General features: G+C 46.7%; 1 protein-coding gene across 8 annotated transcripts in view; it reads left to right on the forward strand.

The window, feature by feature from the left end:
- Positions 1-12,317, forward strand: part of MSH5 (mutS homolog 5) — a 419,392-nt gene that overhangs the window by 333,926 nt on the left and 73,149 nt on the right. The gene's annotated exons all lie outside the window — the stretch shown is intronic.

Below are 12,317 nucleotides of genomic sequence, written 5' to 3' on the forward strand. Positions count from 1 at the left end.
CGACAGGTTTAGGTCGGAATAGGGTTCCGACCTTTTCAATGCCGGCTGTTTTTTTCCAACAAGTCGGGAATTCCCGACTTGTCGGAAAACACATGGATTGTCGGAATCCAAGTGTTCTGTCGAAAGCACGGCCAAACCCGACTGGTTTTAGCCCCGTTTCTGACATTGTCAATCCGATTTAAAAAAAAAGTCGGATTGGCATTGTCGAGAACGGGCCAAACCTGACGGGTTTGGCCGCGGCATTGAATACTAACCTGTCGGATCCTTTCCGTCGGAAAGGATCCCACAGGTATTGAATATACCCCTATGTCAGTGTTTCCCAAACTGGGTTCCGCGGGGCACATGGAGGGGTGCCTCAGGTTGGTGGACCAGGACCAAATAAAATTATGTATGGTCCATGTAATAGTCAAAACCAGAGCTGTTGGCTGCCAATCATAAAATATGTGACAAACAGAAGGGAAACCCTGAGCTCAACTATATAACTGAACCTAAGGATGACATACTGTATAAGCACGATTTACTTAATTTAATAGTTTTTTCAGAATTTGTTCATAAGTTACTTTTGGTATGGGGGTGCTATCAAAACATGCTGATACTGGCAGTGGTTCTCAATCTCAGCCCTCAGGATCGCAGATCACGTTTTCCAGGTCACCCGGCAGGTACACTGTGTGTGACTAACTGTCACATTTCAGTAGCCACAGGTGACCTGGACAACATGAGCTGTGTGGGGTCCTGAGGACCAAGTTTGAGAACCACATCTCTAGGGCACCCTGATTCAAAAAAGTTTGGGAACCACTGGGTTATGTGTATAAGGTGCATATGAAACATAAATGCATTCCATGTTTACACTTGACTCCCTATCCCCAAGATATCTCATTATGGAACACAAATATTCCAAAATACAGGAAAATTCGATATCCAAAATTCTTCTGGTCCCAAGCATTTTGGATATGGGAAACTCAACATGTGTCATTGAATCCACAAGTGGCTCATTCCCAGTGGCGATTCTGTATGCAGATACTTGTGGGATAATAAGTAAATGTCTCAGCCGGCAGGATTTATATTGAGATGCCCACCGGCGACTATTCTAAACTCTGCAACTGCATACAAAGGCGCAGTGTGATCGCAGATCCTTTGATAATAGCAACCATATGGTCTCGCAAAATGGCCATGTGTACTGAGACACCAGAGCTATATTTAATGTTTACGTAATTGCAGGCGCATGCAGCAAAGCACCCCAAAAACAGCTGCGACCACCCCCAAATGGTCGCTTCCTCTCAGTCACTTTTCAAATAAATTCTCATTGCCAGTGACTGCGGTAGGGATCCGGAGATGTGCCACCAAACATCCTGTGCTGTTCGGATGCACATTTTTACTATTACACTAGCATGTTGTCACTAATTTTTCTGCACACCTCTATGGGGTGCGAGGAAAAACTAGCAATTTTGATTGTCTCAAGGGGCCTGATTCAGATATGGTTGGAGGAGCTATCACTGCTGCTTACATAGAAGCAGCAACGATAGCACTAATATGGTAATGCATAATATGGTCACGCCTACAAAGGACGCAGTATCGGATCTTTCCCAGCACCATCGGCCGGCTGGGTGACCCATGGGGTAGCACAAACCAGCCGCTGCAGGAGCTATCAAGAGGCCAGGAAATCTCCATCCTCCGACAGAGATCCTGGCCTTGTCCCTCCCCAGCAACTGCGGCAACACGCCTACATTTTGTGAAACTGAGGCCATCGCAGCCCACTCCCTGTCCTCCAAATGGCAGCAGACTGTCAATCACTGACAGTCTGATGCCGGACTGCGGTCTGTGTTTTAGGTCCCGTTCGCACGCGCGCAGAACTGGTCCTGCGCGTGTGGCAAAGGACAGCACTCCGTCTACATCTGAATCAGGCCCAGTGTGCCGCTAATTGGATCGTGGCCACCCACTCGTCATATATAAAAAATGTGTGCAAAGTGGACTTAATCTGCTGCTCTGTTAATTGGCATTCCCTAATTATTGTTGTATACCTTCATAAACACTTACAGTTCATTAAGTAGCTTTTACCTAGATTTGAAAACTTGCAAAGCCATTTTACTGTAACAAAATGCTGACACTTGGTGGTCAACTTGTGTATTACAACGTGTGAATTACTAATATACTGACCTTAGCAGAGGTGCACAGTCGAGTTGAGATTGGAGGGCCAAGCACAAAACAGGTGTCCTGTAGTTAATGCACTAAGACTCACCTAGCGCCACCACCAAGTTTTATGCTGGGACACACAGGACTGTTAGTAAGACGGCTGCACTTGCAGCAGTTTGCATAGGCAGAAGCAGGGCGTTGCACAGAGTGATTGAGGTGGTGATTCAGATTTGATTATAGATGTGCTCAATTTTACTAAATTTACTAAAGTATCCGACATGTGAGTATTCAATGGCCGGCCAAACTCGACAGCTTTGGCCCGTTCCCGACAATGCCAATCCGACTTTTTTTAAAGTCGAAATTGACATTGTCGGAAACGGGGCTAAAACCTGTCAGGTTTGGCCGCGCTTCCGACAATACATGTTAAGCCGCCGATCCGCATGCATTCCGACAGGTTTCCGTCAAGTCGGATTTCCCGACTTGTTGGAAAAAAAGGGGGCAGGATTGAATAGGTTGGAACCCCTTCTGACCTAAACCGGTCGGAAACTGCCGTGTTTCCGACAAGATGGCAGTTTCCGACTCCAGTTGAATACCCCCCTATGTTGGTCTCATGGAAGTTACATCTTCATCTGATTTACTTCTTTCTTCTGTGGAGTGTGTTGAATTGATTGTAGTTACTCACAATAAGTTTGCAGTACAAGACATCCTCAGAATGGCAGCAGGCCCGCCATGATGCCTTCTTATAAGACAAGACCTGTTGGGTCAAGGATTGCTTCATCATCAAGGCTCTACCAGTGTCACTGTTGAAACCATGAGTCTTATGTCTAAGGGCTTCTCTTAAGACATCGTCGGGACAATGATCAAAACCAGAAAGCCAGTTTTTACCAAGCATCATCACAAGGTGTGGACAAATATTTTCTGGAACTGTTTGTACACGAAACTACTCCCCACTACGTCTTACGTGAGTTTAACATCCAGTAGGATCTTGCTTTAATTGATATGTCCAGGAGGACAACATCTTAGCTGCTTTCGCCATGATTTTGAATTTGTTGTATTTATATTTATCTTTTTCATGCCCAAGTTTTCAAGAAACCTACATGGGAGGGAGCAATTAGGAGTGCTTGAAAGTGCCCTGTTCATTGTTTTGTTACTGAGACACTTTTGGCTGCCACCGCTTGTTCATCCCGCTACTAGATCAGAGAACCATCTGCCGGGAAGACGTGGCTGAAGTTAATTGCAGCTTCATCTCTCTTAGAGCTATTGAGACGGAGCTTGCTGTTGTCCTCTCATAGGTCTTGCCGCTGTCCTCCCTCAGCTATATATGTTGGGAGTGTTGTTTTATACACTGCACCATGATATATACGGCTTTTCCTGACTAGGCACCGCCATATCACCTTATGTACTTTCTCTGTATTGAAGCAGTGCTTTTTCAGCTAATTTTAGAAAGTGATTCATTTTTATTCTGTAGGCATCATCTTGTCCATCAGAATCCCGACAGCCTCCCCTGACCCTTACCCTACCTCTCCCCGTTGGTGCCTATCCATAATCCTCCCAAGTTGTGCCTAACCCTAACCCTCCCTTCCCTGCTACCTAAACCTAACCCTCCCCGCTTGGTGCCTAACCCTAACCTTGCCGTCCCTGCACCCTAACCCCCCTACTAGTGCCTAAACCTAACACTACCCCCCTCCCCCGCACGCGGCAGGACGCCAGTGCGTACCGCTGGAACAACGTTCAGGATTCTGGATGTCTGTATTTTGACGCAGGGATCCCAACCCCCATCGGTATGTCGATGCCAGACTTATGCAGTCGGTCGGGATTCCAGTGTCGGTATTTTGGCCACCGGGATCCCGTCCGGCGGCATTTTAACTGCATCCCTATACCACACCCGGACAGTTTCTCCATGGAAAAAAACATATATCAATCGCCAGGGTAGCACTCGACGCCACCTGGTAATGGCGGAAACAGTCAAATATTTTGGCTTGGTATGAAGGCAAGTCCTGACAATTTCGGTGGTCTACATTACAGGAGTCAAAACTGGGAATCATACTACCTCATTTGAAACCTTTCATGGGAATTTGTATTTAGCGCACATATTTAATCCGATCCCAGTACTGCCCAGAGTGCTCAAAAAGATCAGAGCAAACCATGGGCCTAATTTAGACCTGATCGCTGCTGTGCGGATTCGCAAGGCGGACAATTAACGGTCGACTGCGCATGCATATGGATTGTAGTGCGCATGTGCGAGGCCAAACTGCGAAAGAATCCAGCAATATTTTTTAGCGCTAGGCATACGCGGGCTGATTGACAGGAAGCGGACATTTGGGGGTGGTAACTGACCGTTTTCTGGGAGTGTCAGGAAAAACCCAGGCGTTCCCAAGCGTTTTCAAGGAGGGTGTGTGACGTCAGCTCTGGCCCGATCAGCCTGTTTGTATCGCACTGTAGGAGTAGGTCCTGGGCTGCGCACAGACTGGAAAAAACATTCGATGGTGAGCGATTTGCGAACGGATTTACAATTTGCAAAGCTTTTCGCACGACGTTCATAGACTTGCATGGGGCTGATTTTCACTCTCTCCGGGTGGCGACTATCTGATCTTAAACCTCCGCAAATTCACAGAGGAGCGATCAGGTCTGAATTAGGCCTCATGCTACAATCATTCTTTTTACACAAAATTTACCTCCGTGATCCTGGTATACAGATACTGTATTCTCCATCTCCAAGCGGAACCTCTGTGGCCTCTTCCCAATTGGCCAAACCTTCTAAATCAGGGACAGGCATTTTGCATCAGGATTTAGGTGGTATTTAATGGTATGGCTTTTGAAAGTTGTTTTCGGAGCAGATCATACAAACTATAATTAAAAAGAGAGACTATATATTCCAATAATGATCATAGAATTTGGAAGTTTTACCGTACATCTCCTGGTGTGAAGGATAATATATGTCCTTTCTACGGGGTGGTTTAGATGGAGGTTTGAGTTTGACGTCAATTCAGGCTTCGACACTGTATCCTTCCAGTGGAAATGTATAAATCTTCCAGATATTCGGATCTTCCTTCAGTGGGTGCGTCATATTCAGGTACCCTATATTCCACCAGATGGATAATGCTTACCATTCATCAGATGTATATCATGGAGAGGGTGCCAGTTCCTGATTACCTGGTTGTGCATTCTACTCATTCAGTTCACTCCATTTGTATCTAAAGTTGGTAGCTTTAGGATGGTGTGCAGCTGTTGTTTAGCATTACTTCCCCCAGATGCTGCTTTGGGAAATCCCCAAGGTAGCAATGTCCCCCAGCGTGGATGCATGTCTGTCTAGAGAAAGTCTATGCATTGTGCATTGTGGATTATGGAGAAGAGGCTCTTTGTTGGACAATATGGTGCACACCATAAGGGAGATTAGGAGCAAAAATGTCTTATCCTGACTCCACTTTATGCCTGCATGTGTGAGGAGCTGTAACCTGGCATGCTGCGGAACCACTACACCCAACAACACCGTGTATGTGAATTGTAACTACGGTACTGCAGCCATATAACCAAGTAATGTGCATGTGGAGTCTTGTCAAAGTCAGAAAAATATCTCTACACACACTGCCATATTTGCACCTCATACTGGTCCGCGCTGCGCATGCGTACGCTCTCCCGTACGTGCACATACTCACAGTCGCGGGCACCCGCAGGCGCACGGTATGCGTATTTACGGTAGAGTTTATGTAATCGTAGCGTGCGACTCATTCGTTACATATTTTCACTAATAATGTATTTTGTAGATCATGGTCCCTTTGATAGATACTGAAAGTTTAGTTAACATAGCATGTTCCTGAACAGAGAGATCCCTCTTTGTATTGTACGAAGGGTCTAACAGGGGTCATACAGTAGTGTTTGGTACCCATCGGAAGAGTATTTAAATAGCAATATTCCGGTGTTGGTTTGGAGCGGATTAATCGCTCGTGCGAATAGTTATGGACATAAGAAGTTTATGTCCATTTACTATTATTTGTTCTTACTTAGTCATGCGGCGGGAAACCCAGTATCCCACCCACCTGGACAGTTGGAAACAGTCACAGCCCACCTGTATGAATCAACCTATGACCTTTTGTTATAATGCGAAGCCGAATTCCTGTGTCCAATGAACAATGAGATTGTAGGTGTTAGGCGCCGAGGGTCCGCTCGTCAGTGCGGCCGGCGCCTAGCAACGGGGACGCCACTGTCGGATCGTGTTCCCCGTTGCTGGGTCTAAGTTTATATCATCACTGGTTTCCTGGCTGTGTAGCATGCAGCTGCACGGCATGTTGTAATTATCACTCATCTGTTTCCCTGGCCATGCAGCTTGTCAGCTGCATGGCATTTAATCCAATCAGCCTCCAAACAGCTGATTGGAAGACTCTCTGTTAAAAGCACTCCCAGGACTCCTCACAGACGCCGGTGATAGCTTCCTGTTTGCCTGATTCTGCTGCAGAGAGAGTTCCCAGTCCCGGTCTGTTCGTTTGTTCCTGTTCTCAGTGATCCAGTACTCGGAAGTTACCATCTGTTCCTGGAGTCTGACCGAGCACCTTTAACATCTGGTGGTGTTCGTGAGTCGCGGCGCAGCCGTGTGTTGCGGCTTGTCCGCTACTATTTATTATTGTGTTTATTTTGAGTTCTGGTGCTTTGCGGAGGATTCCGCTTCCACAAGATCCACTCTGGTGTCCAGCGGTGCCGGATAGGAGTGTCGGATCCGTGGATCCTTGGTTGTCCTTTTCCCTGGCGGCTAGTCCGCACATACCTTTTGATTTAGTTAAGTTAGCTTGTAACCCCTGGCTTGGTTGCTTAGTCAGAGGGCCCCTTGTTATCTCCCTGTCTCGGACTTCCCCTTGTCTCCCATTAAGACCTGCGGGGGCATCGGGGTTGGGCAGACATAATCCGCCCTTCGAACGCGGCTGCCATGGGCTCAAGCAACCATAGTCTCGCAGGGGATTTCTGATAACACGGGCGAGACAACGGAGTTAGGGCGCTAGGGGTTACTAGGCTCTCCAGCTCCCACAACCTGTATTTCATTCCTGTACTCAGATCTCTGCCATAAGATCTTCTCCAGTCTGGAGTACAGGAATCGTAACATTATCACCGGCCAGACAAAAGAAAAAATTTCAACAGGAGTTAATTTTTTCACTTATCCAGTAGGGAGAATTTTGTCGGCCTCATGAATCCCACCGGTGTTGGGCCAAATCCTGGCCAGTTTTTGGTTAGTCAGATTCAGGAACTTACCCAGATGGTTCAGGATCTGTCCCTCCGGGTGAGCTCACAGGAAGATCTGTTACGGACTTTCCCGAGGGTCATCCCTGAACCAAAAATGCATCTGCCTGACCGTTTTTCTGGGGATAGAAAACAGTTTTTTAATTTTAAAGAGTCTTGTAAACTGTATTTTCGTTTAAGACCAGTTTCCTCAGGTACGGAGGCTCAGCGGGTTGGAATTATAATTTCTCTGCTTCAGGGGGATCCTCAGACCTGGGCTTTTGGTTTAAAGACAGACGATCCGGCCTTATCATCTGTAGACGCTTTTTTGAAATCTTTAGGGCTATTGTATGACGACCCTGATAGAGAGGCATCCGCAGAAAGTCAGTTGCGTGCTCTAAGACAGGGTAGGAATCCTGCAGAGAATTATTGTACGGAGTTTCGCCGTTGGTCGAACGACTGTGGCTGGAATGATCCTGCCCTGCGCAGTCAGTTTCGCCTCGGCTTATCTGAATCTATAAAAGACAGCCTCCTTCAGTATCCCGCTCCTGAGAACCTTGATAAACTCATGGAGCTCTCTATTAAAATAGATCGTCGGCTCAGAGAGCGGAGGACTGAGAAAGGGGCATCTGTAGTTTATTTTCCCTGTGCTTCTTCCGTTCCGATAGACATGGAGGAGCCTATGCAGATTGGTCTCTCCAAATTGTCTCCGGAAGAAAGAACCAGGAGGCAAAATTCTGGTCTGTGTTTGTACTGCGGAGGTAAGGGACATTTTGCCCGTAGTTGCCCAAACAAGTCGGGAAACTTCCTGACCAAGTGAATAGAGAGGGGGTTCACTTTGGTCTACAGCTCATCTCCTCAAATAATTCACTATTGGTTCCTGCTAAAGTTTCTTATGACAGCCTCTGTTCCTCGGTCTCTGCTTTTGTGGACAGTGGAGCTGCAGGAAACTTTATGGACTTAACATGGGCCAAGGCCTTAGGTATTCCTCAGTTAACCTTAAGTAGGTGTATCACCATGCATGGTTTAGATGGGAGTCCCTTATCCAATGGGGTTATTTCTCTATGTACACCTCCTGTTTTGCTCTCGGTGGGAGCTCTACATTCTGAAAAGATTGAGTTTTTTCTTACCCATTGTCCAGCAGTTCCTGTGGTTCTGGGTCACCCTTGGCTGGCCTTTCATAATCCCATCATAGATTGGCAGTCTGGGGAGATTCTACAATGGAGTACCATCTGTGATAAAGAATGTATTACACTTCCTATCCGAGTAGCTGCTGCCAGGCCCGCACATATTCCTGGAGAGTACCAAGATTTTTTGGATGTGTTTTCCAAGGGCAATGCGGATATTTTGCCTCCCCATAGGCCTTATGATTGTACCATAGAGTTAATTCCTGGTGCCACGTTGCCTAAAGGAAGGTTATATGCATTGTCTGGTCCTGAAACTGTGGCCATGAATGAGTATGTGAAAGAAAGTCTTGAGAAAGGGTTTATCAGGCCATCTAAATCCCCTTTAAGTGCAGGTTTTTTCTTCGTAGAGAAGAAGGATGGTTCCCTCAGACCCTGCATTGACTTTCGAGCCCTGAATAAAATCTCAGTAAAGAATACTTACCCTCTGCCTCTGATCTCTGTCCTCTTTGATCAGCTACGTTCGGCTGTTATTTTTTCCAAGATTGACCTGAGAGGAGCATATAATCTCATTAGAATCAGATCGGGGGATGAGTGGAAAACGGCATTCAGTACTCAATCAGGTCACTATGAGTATCTGGTCATGCCTTTCGGCCTATCTAACGCTCCGGCAGTCTTTCAGGATCTCATTAATGATGTGCTCCGTGAGTTTCTGGGAAGATTCGTTGTGGTCTATTTAGACGACATTTTGATTTATTCTGACTCTATAGAACAACATGTTACCCAGGTGCGTCAGGTACTTAAGAAATTACGTGAAAATCACTTGTATGCCAAACCGGAGAAGTGTGAATTTCACGTCACGGAGGTATCCTTTTTAGGGTACATTATTTCCCCTCGGGGATTCCGAATGGAACCTAAGAAGCTCCAAGCCATCCTGAGTTGGGCGCAACCCACCAACTTAAAAGCAATTCAGCGCTTTTTAGGGTTTGCGAACTACTACAGAAGGTTTATTCACTCTTTCTCTGACATAGTTGCTCCCATTGTGGCACTCACTAAGAAGGGAGCAGATCCTACCAATTGGTCATGTGAAGCTAAAGTATCTTTTCAGGCCTTGAAACAAGCCTTTGTCTCAGCCCCTGTCCTTAGACATCCCAACCCAGAATTGCCTTTCATCGTTGAGGTAGATGCCTCGGAGGTTGGTGTAGGGGCTATCCTTTCTCAGAAGGATCCAGATTCCCTTGAGTTACATCCTTGTGCCTTTATGTCCAGGAAATTCTCATCTGCTGAATCCAACTACGATGTTGGTAATCGGGAGTTGCTGGCTATTAAATGGGCTTTTGAGGAGTGGAGACATTGGCTTGAAGGAGCGACCCATACCATTTCTGTTTTGACAGATCACAAAAATCTTCAATACATTGAATCAGCTAAGCGACTGAATGCCCGACAGGCTCGTTGGGCTTTATTTTTCACTCGTTTCAAATTCATTATCACCTTCAGACCTGGTTCCAAGAATACCAAGGCAGATGCCCTCTCACGCAGTTTTCTTCCCGCTCAAGACAACAGTCCTGTTACTCTCATACTTCCGCCTTCAGTCATTCAGGCAGGTCTCACACAGGATGTTTTTTCTCAATTGAAGCTGCTTCAACATCAAGCTCCGGGAAATACTCCTGCTGGTCGTCTTTTTGTTCCTGAGTTTTTGAGAGCAACTGTTTTGGAGGAATTTCATGATAGCAAAGTTGCAGGGCATCTGGGAGTCGCTAAAACTTTTGAATTGGTATCCCGCGCAGTGTGGTGGCCTGGTCTTTCTAAAGACATTAAAGAGTTTGTTTTTTCGTGTCAGGTCTGTGCACAGCATAAAGTTCCCTGTTCTTTGCCTATTGGTCAACTTATGCCATTGAATGTTCCTCTTAGACCATGGTCGCATATCTCCATGGATTTTGTGGTGGATCTCCCTCTGTCAGCTGGATGCACAGTCATATGGGTGGTAGTGGACCGTTTTAGTAAGATGGCTCATTTTATTGGTCTTCCCCGATTGCCATCTGCCCAGGGATTGGCAGTCTTGTTCCTCCGTCATGTTTTCAGACTCCACGGGTTACCCACTGATATTGTTTCTGACAGGGGTCCACAATTCATTGCACAGTTTTGGAAGTCTTTTTGTGCTTCGTTAAAAATGAAATTATCATTAACCTCCGGTTATCATCCACAATCAAATGGACAGACTGAGCGAGTGAACCAATCCTTAAAACAATATTTGCGTTTGTACTCGGCCAAACTCCAAAATGACTGGTCTGAGTTTCTTCCATTGGCAGAGTTTGCTTATAATAATGCCTGTCATTCCTCTACCAATGTGTCTCCATTTTTTGCAGTTTTTGGTTTCCACCCCAGAGCTAATTAATTTTTCCAACATTCCTCTGTCTCCTCTCTGGCCCTGACCTCTCATCTTAAACTTATTTGGAAAAAAGTGCACATAGCTCTCAGAAAAGCAGCTTTCAAGGAAAAAGATTTTTCGGACAGGTTCCGGCGGCCGTGCACTTTTAGAGTAGGAGACAGGGTGTGGCTGTCGACTCGCAATATCAAACTTCGACAAACCTCAGCCAGATTGGGTCCTAGATTTATTGGACCATTTCTCATTATCAAAAAAGTCAATCCAGTTGCTTTCCGGTTACAGCTACCAAAAACGTTACGAATCGGAAATACCTTCCATTGCTCTTTGCTCAAACCATATGTTTCATCTAGCAGATTTCCTCGTAAAAAACCTCAGGGGAGATCACCAGTTAATGTACAGGGTCAGCAGGAGTTCGTGGTTGAGAAGGTTCTCGATTCCAAGCTGTCCCGGGGTCGGCTTTATTTTTTGGTGCATTGGACAGGTTATGGTCCTGAGGAAAGGTCGTGGGTCCTAGATGAGGACCTTCATGCCCCAAGGCTCAAAAGGGCATTTTTTCAAGAATTTCCTCAGAAACCCGGATTTAGGGGTTCCTTGACCCCTCCTCAAGGGGGGGGTACTGTTAGGCGCCGAGGGTCCGCTCGTCAGTGCGGCCGGCGCCTAGCAACGGGGACGCCACTGTCGGATCGTGTTCCCCGTTGCTGGGTCTAAGTTTATATCATCACTGGTTTCCTGGCTGTGTAGCATGCAGCTGCACGGCATGTTGTAATTATCACTCATCTGTTTCCCTGGCCATGCAGCTTGTCAGCTGCATGGCATTTAATCCAATCAGCCTCCAAACAGCTGATTGGAAGACTCTCTGTTAAAAGCACTCCCAGGACTCCTCACAGACGCCGGTGATAGCTTCCTGTTTGCCTGATTCTGCTGCAGAGAGAGTTCCCAGTCCCGGTCTGTTCGTTTGTTCCTGTTCTCAGTGATCCAGTACTCGGAAGTTACCATCTGTTCCTGGAGTCTGACCGAGCACCTTTAACATCTGGTGGTGTTCGTGAGTCGCGGCGCAGCCGTGTGTTGCGGCTTGTCCGCTACTATTTATTATTGTGTTTATTTTGAGTTCTGGTGCTTTGCGGAGGATTCCGCTTCCACAAGATCCACTCTGGTGTCCAGCGGTGCCGGATAGGAGTGTCGGATCCGTGGATCCTTGGTTGTCCTTTTCCCTGGCGGCTAGTCCGCACATACCTTTTGATTTAGTTAAGTTAGCTTGTAACCCCTGGCTTGGTTGCTTAGTCAGAGGGCCCCTTGTTATCTCCCTGTCTCGGACTTCCCCTTGTCTCCCATTAAGACCTGCGGGGGCATCGGGGTTGGGCAGACATAATCCGCCCTTCGAACGCGGCTGCCATGGGCTCAAGCAACCATAGTCTCGCAGGGGATTTCTGATAACACGGGCGAGACAACGGAGTTAGGGCGCTAGGGGTTAC

Source organism: Pseudophryne corroboree, chromosome 8 (assembly GCF_028390025.1).
Source record: "Pseudophryne corroboree isolate aPseCor3 chromosome 8, aPseCor3.hap2, whole genome shotgun sequence".
NCBI lineage: Eukaryota > Metazoa > Chordata > Amphibia > Anura > Myobatrachidae > Pseudophryne > Pseudophryne corroboree.